Source organism: Rhipicephalus sanguineus, chromosome 9 (assembly GCF_013339695.2).
Source record: "Rhipicephalus sanguineus isolate Rsan-2018 chromosome 9, BIME_Rsan_1.4, whole genome shotgun sequence".
NCBI classification, from domain to species: domain Eukaryota; kingdom Metazoa; phylum Arthropoda; class Arachnida; order Ixodida; family Ixodidae; genus Rhipicephalus; species Rhipicephalus sanguineus.
The window spans coordinates 89,944,984-89,967,424 of NC_051184.2; the positions used below are offsets into that span (position 1 = coordinate 89,944,984).

Below are 22,441 nucleotides of genomic sequence, written 5' to 3' on the forward strand. Positions count from 1 at the left end.
CAGAGCATAAATGTGAATATGCAGCTGTTCCACTTTGCCTGCCGGAAAGAATAACAGTGTTGGATTAGGGTATTTGAGAGATTAATGCAAACCTCTCGCGTCATGCAACCTTAACATGTCTAATGCTGAGATACAGGAAGACTCGCTCATTTTTCTCAATTTCTGGAAGCGGAAATTCACAGAACGCTGCAGCAGCACATTTTTTCTAAGACGGAGGGAATGATTGGTCTTGGAGATCTACATAAAGCATGGTAGTCCGCTGAACGACAAGGCCAAAACGCAAATTCTTTTGAAACACAGAAGAATCTACATCAAGTGCCTCAGTGTTGTGGCCATTCAGAGTTGCCCACACAGTAGTACATGAAACAATGGCCACAAAGATTTCGATCCTCCTTTCAAGTTCACGAAAAGGGAAAATGTTGCACATTTAAGCCCAGCCCGGTGCCTTTTCTGCCATGTTGATAAGACCCAAGAAAACAAGTGTATGCATAATTCATTTCTCTAAACTCGTCAGTGTTATCATATGTCATCCCACAAAACCATCCCCTAAAAATGCATGAAGCATATCAAATTAAAGTGCTTATACAGAATACCTGGACTACCATATCAATTTATTAGGCAACAGGAAATTCAGGATACCATACAATACTCTGCAAGCTTGCAGTAAGGCAGAACGCTTGGGAACCAAAGACATATTGGGCTCGTGCCAACCACAGGCCACAGAAAGACAACCACAACCACAAACTAAAACCATTGCATGAAAACTGCAATTGAAACTGAGTGCAACAACCCCTAAATCTTAGTGCAACAACCCCTAAATCTTAGTTTGCACAAAGACAGGAACAAAATGACATTCAATTCTCGAATGAACAATCCTTCCAAGAACCCACGCGCTATCGCAAAGGTTGCATATCTCCTTGAGTGTCCCTATCCCACTCCCACCGTCACCGTCACTGAAGTAGCAAGGCACACCACACCGCTTATCACTCTAGTGCTCTATCCAGTGAAGAGGTCAAAACCTCAGCGATAAGAAAGTATCAGTGAAGACGAGCGCCGCTCCTCAAACTGAGTGCAAACTTCAGAGTGACACTACATGGAAATGAAAGGAGGAAGGGATCCTTCACACTGAATTGGGACAGTGAGAGCACCTTAACCACCCACTATGCAGCAACTCCCGAACACAAAGTCAGCAAAGCGAGAATCTATCGAGGCACGAGCACACAAAAACAACAAAAAAAAAGAATGGGCATACTAGTGCTCATTCTTATTCGTACCATTATCGCCAGTTGGGGGTAGATTAACAAAGTTTTACAAACGCTAATAGTAAGCTACAACGGCGTCAACGAGAGCTACACCGGAACGAACTTCAGGCTCTGGTGTTCGTCAAGAGCCACAATAAGTTCAGAGGTTGCAACAATAATGGCGTGGACTCGAGAAAGAATTACTTTTCAGTTACATCCTTCCCTGCCACACTTCTACAGAGTCATTATCTCCAGAAATTGCTATTTTGCATAATGAATGGTAGGGAGAGTGAATGATTTAACAATTTGAAGAGAAACTCATACAAATGAAAAAAAAAAATTGACGCCGTGAAATTGTGCCCTTGGTGTTGCAACTGGGTGTGAGTGTTGAAAGAGTGCACGCATAGAAGAGCACGAACACGTAACTACAAATGAATGAGGCCCCTGCCAGCAAACAATATGCACAAAAGAAATTGCAGCTTGGAAGATGATAATATACTGATGGCCCGGTGTTGCAACAAAAAGCCGTCCATTATTTATTTACCCACACTACATTATTAAAGGCAGCAGCACAAGGGGGGGGGGGGGTGATTTAGTTAAAAACACTTTGTGCGCATGTACAGCATGTATGGAAGCCGACCACCGAGCCAAGAACACAATCGTATTTGTTTCTTCACTCGAGTACAGCAAGAACCGTGACATTGGCGCAGGTAATAATGCAAAAACACTGGCACCATATTCTATAGAGGACAGCTCTGGGAGCCCATAAAATGTTTACCCATGCCAACAACAGGTCACCCGTGACGGCAATCCTTGGTGATGTGTTGCAATGGCGCTCTGCTGTCACATGAACACTCCCTCTCCTTTTTCTCCATATTTCGTAACACATATGTATAGAGAGAGCCATACAAAAAACAAATGAACAAGGGGAAGAAAGGGAGGTCAACCAGAACTATAACATCCAGTTTGCTACCACCCTACACCAGAAGGGGGAACGAAAGATGAAAAGAAGTGCTGAGAAAAGAGCAGGCACACGAAAAAAAAAAAAAAAGGAAGGTGCGGGGGGGGGGGGGGGTGCAAATGCTATAGCCTATCCAATAAGTTGTTTCCACGCACTCTCCTTGCAGACACATTCACTCATCACACTCTTTCACTAAGTACTTTCTCTACACACTTCAACAAACATGTACAGTGTCCTGGCACAAACACTGTTCGCTCTCCTAAGCCTTAGTTACAACTTACAAGCATACAAACATACGTACATACATACATAAGCGCATACACACATACATGCACGCACGCACGCACACACACTCACACGGCGACGATGACGGTTGTCAAGCCTGCATGCCCTTTCAGGCCGCCAATCACACACACACACACACACACCCCGAAGTGGGAAAAAAAAATAAACCAAAGAAAGAAAGGCACCGAGCAACAAAATTTGGAGAGGCAAAAGATAAGTGTGGCAAGAAAATGGCAGGACGTAGCGAGACGCATCAGAAGACAGGGCCCGCCAATGGTGACCTTGCCTCTTTCCGCGGACAGGCCGAGGTGTTGAGAGAGAGAGATAAGGGGGTGGGGAAGGGAAGGACTGTGTCGCTTGCGCAAGAGTTAATCGCGCCGCGCTCCGCCGCACAGCTGCTGCCGAGGAGACCGCAGCGTCAAAAATAGCAGCGGCGACAGAGGCGCGGCCAGGACGGGGAAAAAAAAAGGAAAGTAAAAAATGGCCTCGAAATGTAACGACTCGCACGTACTATGTGGCATCGGCCAGCGTCGCGTGATTAACGAGAAGAAAAAAAATTTAAGAAGAAAAGGAAAAGGAGGAGTTGGTGGAAGGCGGCCGGTCGCAAGGCACACGCGGGTTAGTGGGGATCAAAAGCGCGGCCTGCCACGATTAATGATTAATCCGTGGTCGCGCAGCGGCTCGCCGCCCGTGGGTAATCAAGGCTGTCACTCTGGAAGCTGTTGACAGGTGTCAACAAAAATAGGCGCCGTTTCCACGCGTCGGCAAGGGCCTTGATCGGCCGAACGCCACGTCGTAACGGTCCGAACATAAGCTCCGCCGCGCTACGTCAGTGAAGGCGATAGGGGATATGGCACTCGTTCGGCGACTTCGAAAGAAACCCATCTTAGAAACGGAAGGATGTTTTGGAATAGAATTGAAACGAACGTCTTTAATAACGGAGTGTCTGGAAGTTTCATAATAATAAAATATTAATAATAATAATAATAACAATAATAATAATTGTTGGGGTGTAACGTCCCAAAACCACGATATGATCATGAGGGACGCCGTAGTGGAGCGCTCCGGAAATTTCGACCACCTGGGGTTCTTTAACGTGCACCTAAATCTAAGTACACAGACCTCAAATATTTCGCCTCCACCGAAGATGCGGCCGCCGCGGTCGGGATTCGATGCCGCGACCTTCGGGTCAGCAGTCGAGTACCATAACCACCTGACCACCGTGGCGGCTTGTCTGGAAGTTTCGATGCTCTTCGTTGTAAACTGGCGCGCACCGTAACGCTCGCAACGTGGCCAGGACGCGAGGAATACTTCGTCGTACAAGTCACTTGGTTGCATAGAGGCGTCCGACAATGTAGCTAGCTGATCATCCGCTGCGGCCCTTCCTTCCTCTTGTACCCGGTGTCACAGATGCTACTTTCTACGATCGCCCTCACCTCAACGGAATGTCGCTGACCTTCCCTATCACTGTAGGGAGCTTTAAATTTTGCCACGTCATGTTTGCACTACATCACAAAGCCTAGCGGTTCGCGTAGCCCAAGTACGCGTGAGCAAAACCTACAGCTATCTTCACGCTTGGTAGGTGCGACGCAAAGACATATTGGGCCAACAAAAACTTGATATTCGGCGAGACGGGGCATAGCATTTGGGAACATTAAAGCGCTAACATATACATTCACGTAGGTCAAGACGCTTGGCAGTTTTGGAATAGGGTCCGCAGAGATAGCGTTCGTTGGGTTTGATACGCTATTTCCGTCACTCAACGTGGGTACCCAAAGGACAGCTTATGACGCATGCGCAGTGGCTACAAACTGTAACGCAATGCATCGCGTACCCTATTCTGAAACTGCCTACTGTCCTGCGTCTCTCGACCAACGTGATGTATAGACTATGTTACGTAAGGCATATGGGCGCCGCCGCCATCATGCGCGCTTAAACGAATGTTTTCTTATTTCGTATATTTTCGTATACGTGAACTGATAGAGTCAGGAATGCACCAAACCAAAAGTTTTCATGTGTATACGCCCACCGTAACACTGTTCGCTTAGTTGTTCAAGATAAAACAGGGCCCAGCAGCGAAACCCGTCCGTAAAATGGTCTATATTCTTGCGCTTTATTGTTCCCAAAAGATATATCGGGCGCTAGCGCGCGCGAGGTAGTCCCGACTAGGAATTCGTGCTCGTGTGGCCAGCAAGCACGTGCATCCGCGCACGCAGATCTCGCGCGCATTTTTTATGTTCGTGCGTCGCAGCGTGCTTCCGGAAGCAGAAGCGGGCACCCTCCCGCCCAGCCCAAGGACGGGCGGCAACGGCATACGACACACGCAACTCCCAGCAGCTCGGCTCGCATCCGCGCGCACAGGCAGGCGCTTCGCAGGACGCGACGGTTTCTCAATGTGCGGCAAACGATCCCTACGTAGTCCCCGTCTCGGCAGTTCCGTGCAGCACCGTGGAAGCTACTCACGCGCTTCGATTGCTGTCAGGCTCATCCGAAGTGTCTGCACTTTTGTTGCTTTGGACCGAGTAACACGAATCTGTGACTGCAGACCTCTTCGCAGCCCTGCTGCGCGAAATTACTGAGACAATGTATATAGATGACCACCGGAATGCGCGTCGCGTTACGGTGACGTCACTGCGAGGATGGTCGACGCACGCAGCGCGCCGCGATCACTTTTCGCAGAGAACCGCTAGCAATCGGAGCGTGGCCTGGACGACGTTCGTGTCACGTAACGCGGAAAACTGCCGACTGCAACGCCGGCAAACCAACAACCGGCGACACCGGTATACGTAGGAACAAGGCCACGATGAATGTTGGCATAGCATCACCAAAAGATTTCTTTTCTTTTTTTTACAGCCGAGCTGTTAAATGGAACACCTGCTTGATTTGCGGCGTCCGTCCGTGAACAGAAAAAAAAAAAAAACCACACGTGACCTCATTTGAGCAAGCGATGACGTCAAGGTCGTTAAAATGTCGTAATGACGTGATCATGTCACGTGACATCAATTGGCACGGAGCTAGGTGAGATGCTTTATGTGAAGAACAGTAGTAATATTAATAAGATCCGTTTTAGTGCATCTAACCATACTTTACAGAAGTGTGTATAGAGGCCGTCCCAGGTTACTTGAACCACTACTACAAAAATGAAAGGTGTGTCGGAAGCGAATCGAACCGAAAGCATAATATTCGTACTAGCCTATATAGTTACTATGGCCCTTCTCCCCCTGAACCATGTTTAATTACCCAACTCTTTAATCATTGGCTGTAGACCCACAGTATGACACGCAGAGTTGCAGAGCACCTTAAGAAAGCACCGTTTGAACCGTTTCCTGCACAATACGTCTCACGCAGTCCTTATGGCGGCGTTGCGAATAAAGCCCGCAAAATATGAAGGAAAAAAAAAAACAAACAAACAAAAAACACGTGACGGAGCGCTTGCGCACAACTATCACGCTGCGTCTCAACCGTGCAACTGGAGAACCAACAAACGTACAGGGGCCGGTCGGCACAACGTGTCAAAAAACTCAAAAAACGTGCAGATGGTGCTGCTGAGGTTACACTTAACAGGCGCAACGTAGTTTACGAGTGACTGAACGAGGAGGGAGGAAGTGAAATGGCAGCTGGAGCCACGACTCGTCGTCGTCTGACGAGACAGCCACAGGATATCGCTCCTGCGCGGGGGTGTTTTCTAGTTTCTTTCAAGCCTCGGGAGATAACCGTGGCACCAGCAGGACACGGACTTTACTGCCTTTCGTTTATTTGATTCTTCCTCTGCTTTGTATCGCGTGTCACGACCAGGCGCTTCACACTGACGAAAAACCAAACAACCTCCGTCCCGTTACCCAACGACGGCGCTGCGGGGCGCAAAAAAAAAAAAAAAAGCGCACAAAAGTGGCCACAGGCGTCGTCCCTACGCAAGACTCGTGTCGAAGCCTCCACGATCTATAGAGACATCGACAGCGCGTGCCGCGAACACCTGGACTGTTTTGCCATTTCCTTTATTTTAGTATAATATTTTTTACGCGTTCTGCCACTCGGCCGTTGCACAGAACTTCCGATGCTGCGTGCTCGTTATCCTGACTCCTCCTTTCCTTCGTTAACTGCGAAGGTGCAGTAGGATCACAAAGAGGTGCCTCCTCAGACGAGACATCGAAGAGACGGAAACAAAACTTGCGCGTAAATACGAAGAAATAAAAAATGGCCACGTATCTGCGTGCTTCGCTGCAAATGTCGTCGAAAGACGATGGTCTTTCTTGTGATACTTGAACGCAGAAATTTTTGTCTCTTTTTTTTCTGCCGGCCGTTTCTGCGCCGTTTCAGCGCAGCCTAAGAAACACTAGGGTCTTTAGAATTACGTATCTATGTATTTTCTAGTAAATGAACACACCACTTAATACTTACGTATTTATGTTGCGCCCCAGATATGCGTAATATTTGCTTTTTGATCGACAATGTTCACAAGTATGAACGCAGCTATCAGTTCAAGATGGCTGGGCGTTCAGAAAGTGCTTAAACTTTGGCCGGGTGGAGGAATCGTGTGACAGACATAAAGGCCAAAATTTCTGCGTTTAAGTATCCCAAGAAAGACTTTCGTCTTTAAAACGCCCCAACTACATCGCGTGATCTTGCAACGGTTCGGAAATCAAAACCCTGCCGTCGCATGACACACCAGAATCGACGCGTTCTCCGTCGGAAAACACGATACTGACGGATCGCTTACGAGACGGGCACGAGCGAACGCTGTCCCGGGACGCTTCCAGAAGCGTCACGAGAACGCACAGCACTATGTACATCAAAATTCAAGGGCTACAGAACTGCAGAATCTCAGAATGACAAAGAACGGAGCTAACGAGAGCGTCGTTCCCGATGTCCTAGCATTGCGGAGTCGGTGTGAAGTTTCGTCCGGCAGGAGAAGACTGATTTGTGGCTACGTAGATGGGCACATAGAGTTTCCTACAATAGTTACTAGAGGGAATTCTGGCGCTAGTGTCTATGGGAGCTGCAAAGCATGGCGCTGCAGCCAGCATGGGAATGATGGGTAGTACACGGATTTGTCTAAACTTCGTTCTTTCGGCTCTGTTTGGCTACGCGCCGCCTGCATCCGCTTTGTCGCAAAACGAAGTTCAGCAAAAGTCAGCCGTTCCACTTCACCACTGTAACTTTTTTAGGCTCACCAATTCAAATCTGGTCACGAAGTTCACAACGGTCTATTCTTTCATCCGAAACGAACGCCAATACCCAGCAATAAACAAAGCCACAAGTGCGCTCGAAGCCGCAAGCACGAAGCCGCAAGCACGAAGATTAGGCAAATCCGTGTACTACCCATCATTCCCATGGTGACTGAACGATCGCAGCGCCAGAGTCCCCTCTAGTCAATTTTAGGAAACCCTATGGGTGGGCAGAGAGACCGGAAAGAGCGGACGTGCGTCCTTTCGCCGAGAATTTTTTTTTTCCAGGAACCAGGACATCAGGTCTACTCATTTTAACTTGTCAAACCGACTTCCGTGTTCTTTCACAAGTAGTGTGTCTACTGGCACACCCGTGGTCAATTCCGAAAGAACCTACTCGAGTCATTCGGAGACGTGACGAAGAGAAGTTGGCCGGGGTTGGGAATTGAATTCGCGGCGGCGAGACCTCTAGTGCGCTCTCGACAACCAGCGAGAACTTATACTTCCTCATGGAGGAAAAAAAAAAAGAACCAGCTTCTAAGAGAGTCGAGTGGTTTCTGCAGCCTGCTGCGAGACCCTTCTGACCCACTCACGAGCCGTTGGCATATAAGAGCTTTTGGGGGCGAAAACTGCCGGCATCCTGTTTAAGCTCGTTTGAAGCCGACCTCGAGGAACTAGGGGGGTAAATAAAGACACGAAGGAAGCAGAGTCCTCTGTGAAGCTGTCCGAGACCAACCCACGGCGACGCGCAATGAAGGCGAGGATACGGAGCCTAAGAGGCGTCGATTCAATTAGTCGCGCTGACGGGGCGGAAATAAAAAGTGACGCGGCGAACGAACAGCCGGCGCACGCAGACAAACGGGCCAAGCGACGGGAACCCCGCCGCTTGGCCCGGTTTCGCCGCAAGACGACGTAATGCTTCTGAACAAAAGAAAGGATAGGAAATTGACCCCCGTATTCTAGAACGTCCCTTCACTCAACGCTCCACCTAGACTTGAGAAAGTCGATGGGAGCGCCGTTTCTAGGCGGAACAAATCACTGCATATCAGCGATTATCTGCAGCGATTCTTGAGAAGCGCGGCGTCATTTTCGGTCGAACAGCGGCGCTGTGCTCGACTTGTTCAAGTGAAGGACGAAATTCGAGTCGAGGAGCGTTTGTGAATACGGAGGTGAGAACCAGGCGAATGTGATTAAGTGCTGCCCAAAAACTCAACGTCAATGACGAGTTTCGCGATTCCCGCTACACACAGCCGACAAAAAGAAAAAACAAGAGCCTCCAGGGTGTCTACCGAGTTGACTTTTCTAAATTCCCTGAGTTTTCCAGGTTTTCCCTGAGTGCTTTTGCTAAAATTCCCTGAGTGAAGCAGAACTTGTTTTATGTCAAGATGGGTAGAGACCATATCGCTCGGTGATGTCACTCTCTAATACGCACGTTAGAAAATAAAAACGACTTAATCCCATTTAAATATTACATAGAACAGTTGAACATCAATATATCGAAGTTGGTAAAGGCGGCAACTCACTTCGTTATATCGAAACTTCGTTAAACTGAACTTCGACCTTTCATGCAAGGCATAGTTACTGAAGGATTAATCTTAAACTGAAAATGCCACAAAAATGCTCAACTAATATGGCAACATGAAAAAACTTTTTTTATTTTTTTGCGTGAAAAAAAGATCAATTTTGTTGAGCCTGAAGTGCAGCAATCACAGTTAAATGCCTTGCCGAGTGTCACATGTATATACGAAACAAATGCCGGTTTAATGCATTGTGGAATTGCGCTTGTTCTGCTGCTGCGGGTTGTCAAATCCTCGCGCGTTGCCCAGAGCAATGCAACGCCTTTGCTACGATGTTGCCCAGCCGAACCATTTGCTCTCCACGAACGCAAAACATCGAAAACCATCCCACGTTAGAAAAAAAGAGTCATAGTTTCACCGTGAGAGCAAAACAGTAAATCCGATAGCAACAAATAGGAATTTTATATGAATATAGGCTGCCAGCTCGCTCCTTCAGAAAACGCAGCCGCTGCACTGAGAGAAGTGCCCTATCTATGGCTCAGGGGCGGATTCAGGTACCTAATGGGGGGGGGGGGGGGTCCAAAGGCTCAAGCCCCCGCTCAGCAGTGCATTTTGGTGGGTCACGCATATTTACAACAGCCCAGACGGGATTATGGCGGTGCGTAAGAAGCCTTCGTTGTAAATGTGCATAGGGAAGCAGGAAAAAGTAGAGCGATGAGAGAGGTAGAGAGCAGGGACAAGACCCCTTTTGGGCAGTGGCAGGCAAAGCAACCTGAGAAAGGGGGCACACTCAACAGGCAGCCTGACAAAGGAGGTGGATGACAGGCACTGAAGGGAGGGGGCGGGGCTGGCTTAGGGGGGGGGGGGGATCGCCGCTACGCCCCCCCCCCCCCTTGGATCCGCCATTGCTATGGCTTCAACGGAAGTTTTGCAATTAGAGCACAACACCTGCAAAGGTATGAGCCGTCTGCTGATCCCCACTAAAGATACCGCGGCACACGCGACCACGCCCGCTGGTACAAAGTACACACTTCCTGTCGGACTCACGCAGCCCCCCCCCCCCCCCCCCCCCCCAATCCGCCGGCTCCTATCTCCATGTGCCCATCGCGCGGACGAGACGGTCGGCTCGTTTCATCTCGCTTAAGCCCCGTTCGTCGGCAGCGCTCGCGCGCTTTCACTCGCGCATGGAGCATACTACGCGCGGGGTGATGTAATCGCGATTTGGACTTGATAAGGAAGATCATCACGAAGGCATAAAATTCGCGTCGGAGTGTCTATACAATTGCTATCGCAAAAAAAAGAGCAATATAGCTGCGGGCTAGGATCTCATGAAAGCATGGCAACAGCCTGAATTACGGCACATCCGATTATGGTGGAAACGTTACTGTTTTCCGACATAGCGCGCCGAATCGAGCCAATGGGACCCGTGCTGGGGTCGCGAATTTCGGTCGCCGCTATGCCTTGGCTCTGAAAAGTTTTGTAATTCGGCTTTGTAGCAGACATCCACGTGGTGTGGCTGGTAATTGCGAGCTGCAGCCCCCCCCCCCAAAATATCGGTCGACTGCCTAAAACTTGTTTCAGCACGTGCCCTCATCGGGAAAAAAGAAAAAAAAAAAGTTTTCACTTGCTGTGAGTTACGCTAGCTCTTGCCTGAAAATTTATTCTATTCTTCACGGAGTCCTAAATAGCACCTTTGAAGCTCGGGATCCGAGCGAGTGAGCTCTCCGATAACAGCCAACAAGCGTCGTCTTTTTTCTCGCCGATCGGGATGGCTTGCCAGATACCAGCCTTGTCGAAGACATCCGTTTTCTGAACGATCGCGATCGCTTGCAAGATAACTCAAGCTCGTTACATCTACTGCTACCGCTTCTACAACTAATCATGCTTGTGACTTGACACGCGGCGATAACAAAAACACCATATCGGGCGCTAACGCACAGCAAGCGCGAGAAAGAATACAGAACTACGCCGCGTAGTCACAGAACACCCTGACAACATTGCGCGATACGATGTGTCGTGGTTCATGGTTCCCGCATGCCGCGCATTAGCCTGATTCTCTCCCACTCCACCGCTCCGAAGGCGATGACAGCATCGAGGTGCGCCACTTCCCCGCAGCCGCAGCGGCCGTTCGATTTGAAAAATGCGGTCACAAAATATCGAGCCAGCGCTACCGCGACTTTCGTTGCCTTTCAATAAAGTTACTGTGGATTTTCCCTGATGGGAGCACAATTTCCCTGAGTTTTCCCTGAGAATTTCCAGACTACCCAAAATCCCTGAGAATTCCCGGTTTTCCCGGTTTTCCCGGTCGGTAGACACCCTGGCCTCTAAGATCTTTAGTTTTATTACCCAGAGGGCAGTCTCTCGAAGGCGTGGTTTTAGGCATAGAGTTTCCTAAAACGACCTAGAGGGAACTCTGGCGCTGCGATCGTTCAGCCACCATGGGAATGATGGGTAGTACACGGATTTGCCTAGTCTTCGTGCTTGTGGGCTTCGAACGCACTTGTGGCTTTGTTTATTGCTATGTTTTGGTTTTCTTTCGGATAAAAGAATGGATCGTTGTGAACTTCGTGACCAGATTTGAATCGGTGAACCTAAAGAAGTTAAAGTGGTAAAGTGAAACTGCTGATTTTTGCTGAACTTCGTTTTGCGACAAAGCGGATGCAGGCGACGCGGAGCCAAACGGAGCCGAAAGAACGAAGTTTACACAAATCCGTGTACTACCCATGATTCCCATGCTGGCTGAAGCGCGATGCATTGCAGCTCCCATAGACACTAGCGCCAGAGTTCCCTCTAGTAAGTATTGTAGGAAACTCTATGGTTTTAGGGACAACACTGAAAAAGTAAACAAGTCCACGACCGCGAAGAGTAAAAGACGACTGGAGGAATGGCTGCGGAAAAGTAGCGACAAAAGACAAATAGATAGATAGATAGTTAACTTTATGTAGAGTAAAAATTAGGTCTACCGTAAAGTGCAGAAAGTTAAGCTACGAATTTGGATGTTCTATTTTTCGACTGAGAAGAGGAGGATGAACATGGCATTCGCTTTCGAGTCGTCTTAGGTGGATTCACAAGAGACAGTGTGTTTTTATTTATTATTATTATTATTATTATTATTATTATTATTATTATTATTATTATTATTATTATTATTAAGTATGAAAGCTTTGGGGAATCCTAACCAAGAATTATCCAGTGCAACTTGAAGAACACCCAGGTCGTTACAATTCGACCCAGAGTCCTGGGATACTAATATCTCGGGTATTAATACAGAAAAAGAGACTGCGTGGTATCATGCCTGCAATACGGCGGTAAACATCCATGCGCGAAGAGAAAGCTGTGGGCACGGAGAGACGCCGGCGGCTCCTGGCGGGAAGAAAAATCGATGGAGCACGAATAAAAGGAGGCACCACACACACACACACGTACCAGGGTAACACCACTGCGTCGCCATGGTAACTGGACGACAAGAAAACGGCCCCTCCGCGCGCGCACAGCCACGTGCCGCAATTCCAGCCGCGGACAGCCGGAAAGAAAAACAACAAACGCGTCCCCGCCTTCATTCACACGGCGCGCAAACACACAACAGCCTCGGCCGAGCTCTTCATTATGAATGCATGCGTGGTCGGTCATCGCGAAGTAGATGAAAGGAAGGTGAACAGAACAAGCACCGAGGACGACCAGGCAGGTGGAGATAGCGTGTTGATTGAAAGCCGCTCTGCGAACAAAAGCCTTGGCCGTTAGAACACCCGCCACCGGAAGGCAGCAGGCGCAACACGTGCTGTCACGAACGACAGTGCTCTCTCTCCTCTCTACAGGTCCGCTGCATACTCGGGTAAACACAATCGAACGCCTCTATACAACGAAATGACGTGTATAGCGAAGGATTCCTTTTGTCGCCACTGCGGGTCACGTTCACAGCGACGTTACGAGTATAACGGAGTGAAGTCACGAGTCTTGGAAACGAGACCCTAGTTTAACTATAGGTAATCCATATCATGTATTAGCTATCGTTATCAAGGTACAGGGTCGCCCAAACCCAAGCTGAACACCCCAATATTATCCATGAACTCAGAAGCTTATGTTCAATACATAACTCGTAAAATTATCACTGCTTATAGATAACACGGTTACTCGTCATTTAACGGACAATTCGCCCGTGAAGTAGAACGAGTGTTCCAGTTTCACCGGCTTTAATACTAATGAGGTGTTCACCTTCGATGTTGTCGACCCTGTATATCCGGAGCACCAAGCAAACTATCAAAGTTTACAGTTAAGTCTCGGCGGCACTGCGGTATTCGGATACGGTACATACTACACCACGAGTCAGCGAGTTTCGCGGGCCCAAATACATGCGGAAGCAAGAAGCAGTACTGCGCATGCAAGGTGAACCCGCGAAAGAAAATTTACCGGGATAAGCCACGCGGAAGCGAAAGCCCCGCGGTACGCGCACGCAGGCCCCCATCATTCATCCATCCCACTGCCGGATGACCAGGCAACTGGTTCTCTCTTAGCAGTCTGGAGCGAGTCTTCTTCCTCCGCACAGATGAACGCGTTTCATCGTCACGGCTTCGCAATCAGCGTGTGCGAGGTCGAGAAGAACCAAGAAGGCCTAACCGTTCATCTCTGCACCGCAAAAATTAAGAAAGAAATGAAACACGCGAGAATCGGCGGTGGAATGCGCCTCGCGCCGCGAGATGAGGTAAGAAAGAAAACAAAAATGGACCGAGAAAAAAATAGGAGAAGAACAAAAAGGAGGCCGTTACACCGGACCGAAAGCTCGTCGGATTGGGGCCAGGTCAGGGTTCAACCGTCGACAGAGAAGAGCCGCTCTTTTTTGCAACCGATGCGGGACGCAGGAGCGGGAAAGAAACGTCCAGGCAAAAAGGAAATCCAAACGCTCGAACGTCGTCGTGACTTTCGCGCGAGCACGATGCGCAGTTTCGCAAAAAAGAAAAAAAAAACCGGAAAGATTGCATTTTTGTACTCGCGCTCTTAATCTGCCAATGACCACTGACCCTTTCACCGTCACCCGCTTCGTCCCCCGTAACACTAACACGAGGCGTCGGTGATCAAGCGACCACCGAGCAGCATCAGAGAATTTGTTGCAGAATCTATTGCCCAGCTCCTAGGGCAGTAATTGCGTGAAACTCCTGTCCTGGTAACCGGCCAACGGAGAAGGGCCACAGTCGCCCTCCGCCTCTAATTTCAGGCCTGAAGATTTGGACGTCGGGCGCCGTCCCATTGGTCCTCCTGAGAGACGACTCTCACTCTGCAGTCCCTACTAACTATATATATACTACACACACACACACACACACACACACACACACACACACACACACACACACACACACACACACACACACACACACACACACACACACACACACACACACACACACACACACACCCCGTACCCAAACTGTTTAGCCAATACTTGAACTGCTTCGCTTCTCTCTCTTTCCTTATGGTGGATACACTTCCTGGCTGCTGTGAAATACTAGAGACTTTTAGCAAGTTACGGAAATACGGTACGCAAATACGGTAAGGCAGTACGGTACCGCTTCTCCTTTCCCGGTCGTTGAGCAGCCAAAGCACAACCAGCGGGAAAGAAGGAGCGCTATCGTACTGCCTTACCGTATTTGCGTACCGTATTTCCGTAACTTGCTAAAAGATTCCACTATTGGAACAGCCCGAGGCTGCCTCTGGAACTATGCGAAAAACTGTTAAGCCTTCCCTGCGCCAGATATTTTCGCAGGAAAGAAAAGCGTTCTGATCGAAAAGAGGTGTCCCAACTAACGTGAGCCAAGGTGTAGCTTATCTTATTTTTTTAGTCAAGCTAAGTCAATTTGCACAAATGGGCAGATGACCAAAAACCGAATGGCACGTTGGAAGAAAGGTGGACTTTCGGTCCTGTCCGTTCGAAATAGTGTTTAGCGCAGATACTTATGAACCCGAAGGGACAAACACAACGCTAACTTTCTCATTTATACATACACAGTCACACATGGTGCGACGTAACTCGGCCAAGCGCACAGAAGCATCGGGGAAAGAAAAGAAGAGTTCGCTCTTTGTTAGGAATAGTAATAGCTGCCGATTCAATTGCGCTCCTGTTTTTGCTTGCATTCTTCTTACGCTTGGCAAAAATGAGCCGGGAAACACATCCGTAAAGGGCCCACGCCTCCGATTATAGCTGTCGATACCGTCAACGTTTTGGGCACGCTCTCTGCCACATCGCAAGGAGGAGATATGGCACGGAACTCGGGGCAGCAGCCGTTGTGGCCTTCCGCGAGCTCCGGCGCTGTATGGATCCCACGCCTACCACCACCACCACCTCCCGCCGGCAGAACCACCACATCCGGGTGGGTGGGCGTAAGGGGAGGGGGGGAGGGCAGGACATATCGGCGCAAGACGAGCGCCGCCGCCGCACCCCGGGGAGAACATCATCGAAAGGCCGCGCCCCCGTCAACAATGGATCCGATGATGGTCGCTTTCTGATTCGATTTGTTTGTTTTTTTTTTCTTTTTTGTCGGAGAGAAGCTTTCCACAGGCCAACCATCCCGGACTTAGCCGACCATGGCATGCTGCAGGCGTCTCTTCGAATAGTTCATACACTGGACATAGTATCTCTTATTGAATCGGTGCACATTGTATGTAGCCCGATGCACCACATGTTAAACAAACAAACGCTAGATAGCTTGTGGAGTTTCACAGGCCAAAATTGCGATATGATTATGAGGCACGCCAGAAACGTCACATGGACCCTAATGCATTCGCCTAGGACGGCTCAAAGGCGAAAGCCATCTCATTCTTCTCCATAGTAGAATGTATTAATCCCCCCACCTCCGGAAAGCTTTCTTCCCCTAACGTCGTTTTACAATGCCTCCGGGATCGGCCAGCTGTTGACCAAACGACGATACCATGTGATGTCGTCACGATGAAGTCGTGAATGACGCCAGAAATTTTGGCAAGTTGAGATGCCTTGATGACGTCATTGCATGAAGATTTTTTTTTTTTTTTTGCATCCCATCGGGCTGACGACGCCGCCGACGGCCACTTTTCGTGTTTGATGAGGCATCCGAGGTTTTCGCCTTAATTTTTACCGCCTACGCTTCTTCATTCACCTACATATGAACGTCGAGAGTTGGGCCAGTTGGTATATGACTCAAGATGCAAAGCCAGCGACACAACGGACACAGCTGCAATAGAGTACAGTTGTTAGTCCAGCTTTGTCATACAAGTGGTTTATCATCTTCTACCTAAAAACCAAATTAAACCAACACACAAAAGCACAGGGCCATTAATTGATGTCTTTCAACTGCATAGTAGTACTTCCGATGTCAGTTGAAATGAATTAATGTGGACGGAAAAAACACCCGTTCCGTCGGCGGGATCCGAACCCACAACCTTCGAATTACGTTGAATTGCTGGCCTATCAAAGCGCAGCGGGGCAAGGAACCAACCAGCCGGTGCGGCATCGCGGCGACCACGTGGTGCCGTCACAAATGGCGGCGTCCCTTCGTCCGACTCGACAAGACTCGGTGACACGATTTCTTTCATCTCCTCGGCCCCGCGTTTTCCAACCCGCCGCCCGCGGCGCCTTACGTCGGGGAGGCGAAAGGTCTCCGCACCCCCTCGCTAACACCCACTGAATATCTGGGTCGCACAACCCAGACGAACAACCCCCGACGTGGAGGTCGCGGTGGTGGTGGTACCCCTCGAGGAATGCGCCGCATTTTTTTTTTTTCATTTCTTCTTAATTCAGACAAGTGCCAGCCTTCCTCGAGCACGTTCTCTTCCTTTCTTTTTTTTTTTTTCTTTCTCTCTCTCTTCCTGAAGGGTCGGTTGGAGTAACTGAGGTGGCGTTCAGCTTACTTCCTGCGAAACTTCCAAGCCGAGAGACCTGAGACGCGCATTGTAAGGCGCAGGTTTACTAATTCATTTCTATAGTAATTATGTTATAGCCAAAGATAAAGCGTTGCTAACTGGTTCACGTCTATACTGATTATCCTTGCGCTCAAACTTTCGTTGTTTTTTTCAGTAAGTTCAATCTCCATGACCAGAATAAAGGGTGAACAAAGGTATTCTAGGGGAGGGGTTTGGCTGTTAGTTACGACCAAATGAAAGCATCAACAATTCAGGGCGACGTATTTAAATTATCTGCGCCTGCAATTGAATGATAATATTATCTGGGGTTTTACGTGCCAAAACCACGTCATGATTATGAGGCAAGCCGTACGGTGGAAGGCATTTCGCCTCCATCTAAATGCGACAGCCGCGGCCGGGATCGAACCCAAAGCCTTTGGGGTCAGCCGCCAAGCATCCTAACCACTGCACCACCGCGGTGGGCGCAAGCGGGATAGACCGACTGTTGTGAAACGTTAAAGATGCCCCAAATGGTGCGACTGTTTTTAGTGTGTGTAGTCACGATTATGTCGTCTCACTCATTGCCCACGCACATGGTTTCGTTCAGCACGAACCCAACCGCTCCGGAACATCTTCCAACCGACTTCATGAAGCTGGCATCGAGTCCATCAAGTTGACAAGCGCGGATTTAATTGCTGACATTTTGTGTCACCAGTGTGATTTTTCACCTGCGTCGACACTCCGCTGCGGCTGCGCACGAAAAATGAGTAACTGCCTGTACACTCCTCGCGCTCTACAGATATTTTTGTTTAATTATTATTATTATTATTAACGATCATGTGCGGTGGACGTGGCCGCCGAGTTCAGCGGATAAACTGAGCATGGTCGGTGAACTTTGATGGCGAGTGCTGTCCACCGGGTACATCCGCACGGTATAACAAATGTACAGCCAGCGTCGAAAGTTTGGAGACCAGGAGCTACAAGGGGAAGCTGAATATTCCCACCGCTTCAGCACGCAGCCTTGACTTTACATTTCCGGCCTGTTCTGAAACGCGCTAGCGACACGTTATCTGCAGTTCGACCGAATACAGTTACGAATGGCCGGGAAATTCAAATTTTCCTCGGACCTATAGGGGTCTCTAAACTTTTGACGCCGACTCAGGTGGCCAGTTTCCCGCATTCCGTGTTTTCTCTATGCTCTTTCTTTTTTCTATTTTTATACGTGGTTTTGCCAGCGTTACGCCGAGCGACGACAGCATACGACAGCCCGGCTCCTAAAGTGTTCCGTACTTGATATCATCATCAAGGCGCTCGAACAACAAGAAGAAGCCTTCTCCTTCGCGCGAGCGCGCGCTCAATATGCTACAGATATATTTATTTATTTTCAATATTGCTGCTCTCAGCTGAGAGCGTAGCAGGAGGGCAATACAAAAAGTCAGTACAATATATGAAGGGTTGACATAACTATGCAAACGAATGTAGGAAAAAAAAAGGGGGGTTTTTAGTGTGTGGAATGGCTACGCTATCCATGGTTTTGCCAGTGTTGCGTCAAGCTACATGAAACGACGACAACATGCGACAGCCCGGGCCCCTAAAGTGCTACGCACTTTAATTTTCCCGGTCAGTGCGACACTTCGTGACCTGTTAAACATGGAGGCCGTCGCTCGTCGGGGAATTTTCGGGGACTCTCTTTAAGGAGACACGTGAACTCTCTTAGGTGATCAATAGACTCTCGTCCGAGATTCATGGGATCCAAAAGACAGTTAACGCGTCTCCTTAAAGACAGTCATATACGTGGTACTTCAGGAAACACCGAAGAGAGTAACACATATTCTTTTCTCTCTCTCTCTCTCTCTCTCTGAGTACCACGCACACTTTTCTTCAAGTCCTACACTCTGACTCACTCCGACTTTGGCAGTTCTCCAAGCGCAACCTAACTTGCGGTACAAGTGCGCAGGTGCGAACGAGTGAACGACACCGCAGGCGCTTCCTCGCACCGGCGGACCCGGCTAGGTGCATATATTGAGAGAGAGAGAGAGAGAGAATAACGAACATCATCGTTTCTCGGTGAGTGTGCATGCATAGAGGGCCGAGACAGCCGCGCCTCGTGAATGGAACACACCCGGCACAGGTAACCAAAATAATAACGTAATGATGCACGGAGGGGAGGATGAGAAGGAGAGAGCCGACGACCAGAGAGACGAGAATAGCCGGCAGAATAGGGGCTCAATTAAAGGAACGAGAGAGTGAGAACACTCAGACTGGGAGGGCGAAGATAAAAAATCCACGCGCAACGAAAACGCGGCAGGCACAGGTTGCCGCTCACTTCACCTTCGCTAGAAGGGACGGGGCCGCGATCTCTACGCTCCTCCGCCCTTTCCCTCTTTCAAAGGAAAGGGAAAATCCAGTGAGAGAGAAAGAGGTGCCGGTTGGCTGCCCGCAGGCGCGCGCCTCGGTCCGTGGCCGCGCCTCGCCTCCTCGACACAGACAGGAAAGCACTTTAACCTCGGCCAAGGCCACTCAACGTCACCACTGCGCCCCCTCCTCCCATCCTCCTCCCCCAGGGCTCTCGCACGCACACGAACTGCCGCCACCAGTGCGATGCACTTGAACGAGAATAAACGATATAAATAATAAAAAGTGTCGCTAACATCGCGCAGACCTCTCCCCATCGCCTGCCACCACCCTCACCAGCCGGTGCCAATTCTCGGAAGCCACCGACGAGGGCGGGAAAAGAAAGCGCGTCCCAAGATGGCGGCTGCAGACGAAGCCAGCGGGACGAGACGACGACGACAAAGAGCCGCGCGATTTCCCGCTGTTGTTGTAGAAGTGACGCGCGCGGGAAATGCCGAAAAGTAGCGTAGAATGCGTCAACGGTCGCCGCAGGGCTAACACGGGAGCTACCCGTCCTCTCGTGGCCAGGGCAAAATGGTGAGACTACCAAGGCCGCGCAATATCGTCATACCGTGCAGCAGTATTTCAAGGAACCACATGCACGCAAACTAAGACCTCGGTTACCGGCGCAAGCTCCCAAACATGACAAAATAAGGTGGGTGTGCAGACAAGGGTAGCGATCAAGACAGCACACGTATTGCCTGGTGCCCGTGCCTGCATACGCCTGTTCTTTTATCATGCATCCGTACCACCTAGCTCAAATTTCCGTCGTCCTTAGCTCACGAAACATGCCAACCATTGAACGAACCGAACGTCCATTTGAATGTAGCCTGCCATGTGCATGGAGCGCGTGTTAGCAATGCAAGCTGATAGTGCACCACGAACTTACGTAAACAACGAATCTATAGAAAACACTGGTCATGTTGGCTTAGCGCAGAATAGGCAAAAAAGATAAGAGGAACGAATAGTTAATTACTACTATTAGGTATAAAACGACGCTCAATGCAAGTCCTACAAGATGAAACTAGGAAAGGCGAGACCTTTCGTACAAGTCGGTAAGTCGTCATAGAAGTACTGTACCATATTTGTAATTATGTAAGCGTTACAATGTTGTTATATGCCCAGGCGAAAGAACTAAAAAAAAAAAACACGCTAGCTGTATAGATTAAAATATCTGTAACCGAACACTAACACCAGGATACATCCGATAAAACTTGCTGGGAACACTCAAGTTCAGAAACATACAAGTATCGACACAGGTAAACCTGTACGACAAGCCGTAACGAAGTGCTCTTGAGAGAAGCTTTTGACGTCATGGAAATTGGAGGAGCTTACCGGCTGCTGCGTTCATGTAAATTCAATTGAGAGAGAGCATTGGTACAGTGGCCTCTAACCTTTCCTTTGTACGCTCCTTGCATTAATTAACAAAAATATAGTACTGGAAGACAAGCGGTAGGGGCTCTGAGACCTTGCGTTCTCTTGTACTCGCTTTCTTCTGTTCGCGAGCCGCTTTTCTGGTTAGGTGGGCACACTCAAGGCTCCTATACTAATTTCCGCTCGTGTGCCAGTTTTCTGGATAGGGAGGCCCCAACTCTCGCGTTCTTTTGTTCACCAGCCGGTTTCCTGGTGTTGGTGCACCCTCAACGCTTTGGTGATCGTACTAATCATCTCTATTGTCACGAGGCGGTTTTCTGGTTAGGGAGGTCCCAACTCTTGCGTTCTTTTGTTCACCAGCCAGTTTCCTGGTGTTGGTGCACCCTCAACGCTTTGGTGATCGTACTAATCATCTCTATTCTTGTCACGAGCCGGTTTTTTGGTTAGGGATGTCCCAACTCTTGCGCTCTTTCGTTCACCAGCCGGTTTTCTGGTTAGGGGGGCACTCTCAACGTTTTGGTGCTTATACTAATCCTCTCTATTCTGTTCGCTAGCCGGTTTTCTGGATGGGGAGGCCCCAACTCCTGCGTTCTTTTGTTCACCAGCCGGTTTTATGGTTAGGGGGGCACCCTCAACGCTTTGGTGCTTATACTAATCCTCTCTATTCTGTTCGCTAGCCGGTTTTCTGGATGGGGAGGCCCCAACTCCTGCGTTCTTTTGTTCACCAGCCGGTTTTATGGTTAGGGGGGCACCCTCAACGCTTTGGTGCTTATACTAATCCTCTCTATTCTGTTCGCTAGCCGGTTTTATGGATAGGGAGGCCCCAACTCGCGGGTTCTTTTGTTCACCAGCCGGTTTTCTGGTTAGGGGGACACCCTCAACGCTTTGGTGCTTATACTAATCCTCTCTATTCTGTTCGCTAGCCGGTTTTATGGATAGGGAGGCCCCAACTCGCGCGTTCTTTTGTTCACCAGCCGGTTTTCTGGTTAGGGGGACACCCTCAACGCTTTGGTGCTTATACTAATCCTCTCTATTCCGTTCTCGAAGCCGGTTTTCTGGTTAGGGAGGCCCAGAACTCCTGCGTTCTTGTGTTCACCAGCCGGTTTCCTCGTGATGGGGCACTCTCAATGCTTTGGCGTTCATACTAATCCTCTCATTCCGTTCGCGAAGCCGGTTTTCTGGTTAGGGAGGCCCAGAACTCTTGCGTTCTTGTGTTCACCAGCTGGTTTCCTGGTGATGGGGCACTCTCAAACGCTTTGGTGTTCATACTAATCCTCTCTATTCTGTTCGCGAAGCCGGTTTTCTGGTTAGGGAGGCCCAGAACTCTTGCGTTCTTGTGTTCACCAGCTGGTTTCCTGGTGATGGGGCACTCAAACGCTTTGGTGTTCATAGTAATCCTCTCTATTCTGTTCGCGAAGCCGGTTTTCTGGTTAGGGAGGCCCAGAACTCTTGCGTTCTTGTGTTCACCAGCCGGTTTCCTGGAGATGGGGCACTCTCAACGCTTTGGTGCTCATACTAATCATCTCTATTCTGTTCGCGAAGCCGGTTTTCTGGTGAGGGGGCACCCGTACATGATATTCCCTTTTGTGCTCGGAGGACAGCGGTACCGCCGTCACCGCAGACAAGACAGAAGCAGTC

General features: G+C 49.3%; 1 protein-coding gene across 5 annotated transcripts in view; it reads right to left on the minus strand.

The window, feature by feature from the left end:
- Positions 1-22,441, minus strand: part of LOC119405997 (polypyrimidine tract-binding protein 1) — a 150,622-nt gene that overhangs the window by 39,239 nt on the left and 88,942 nt on the right. The gene's annotated exons all lie outside the window — the stretch shown is intronic.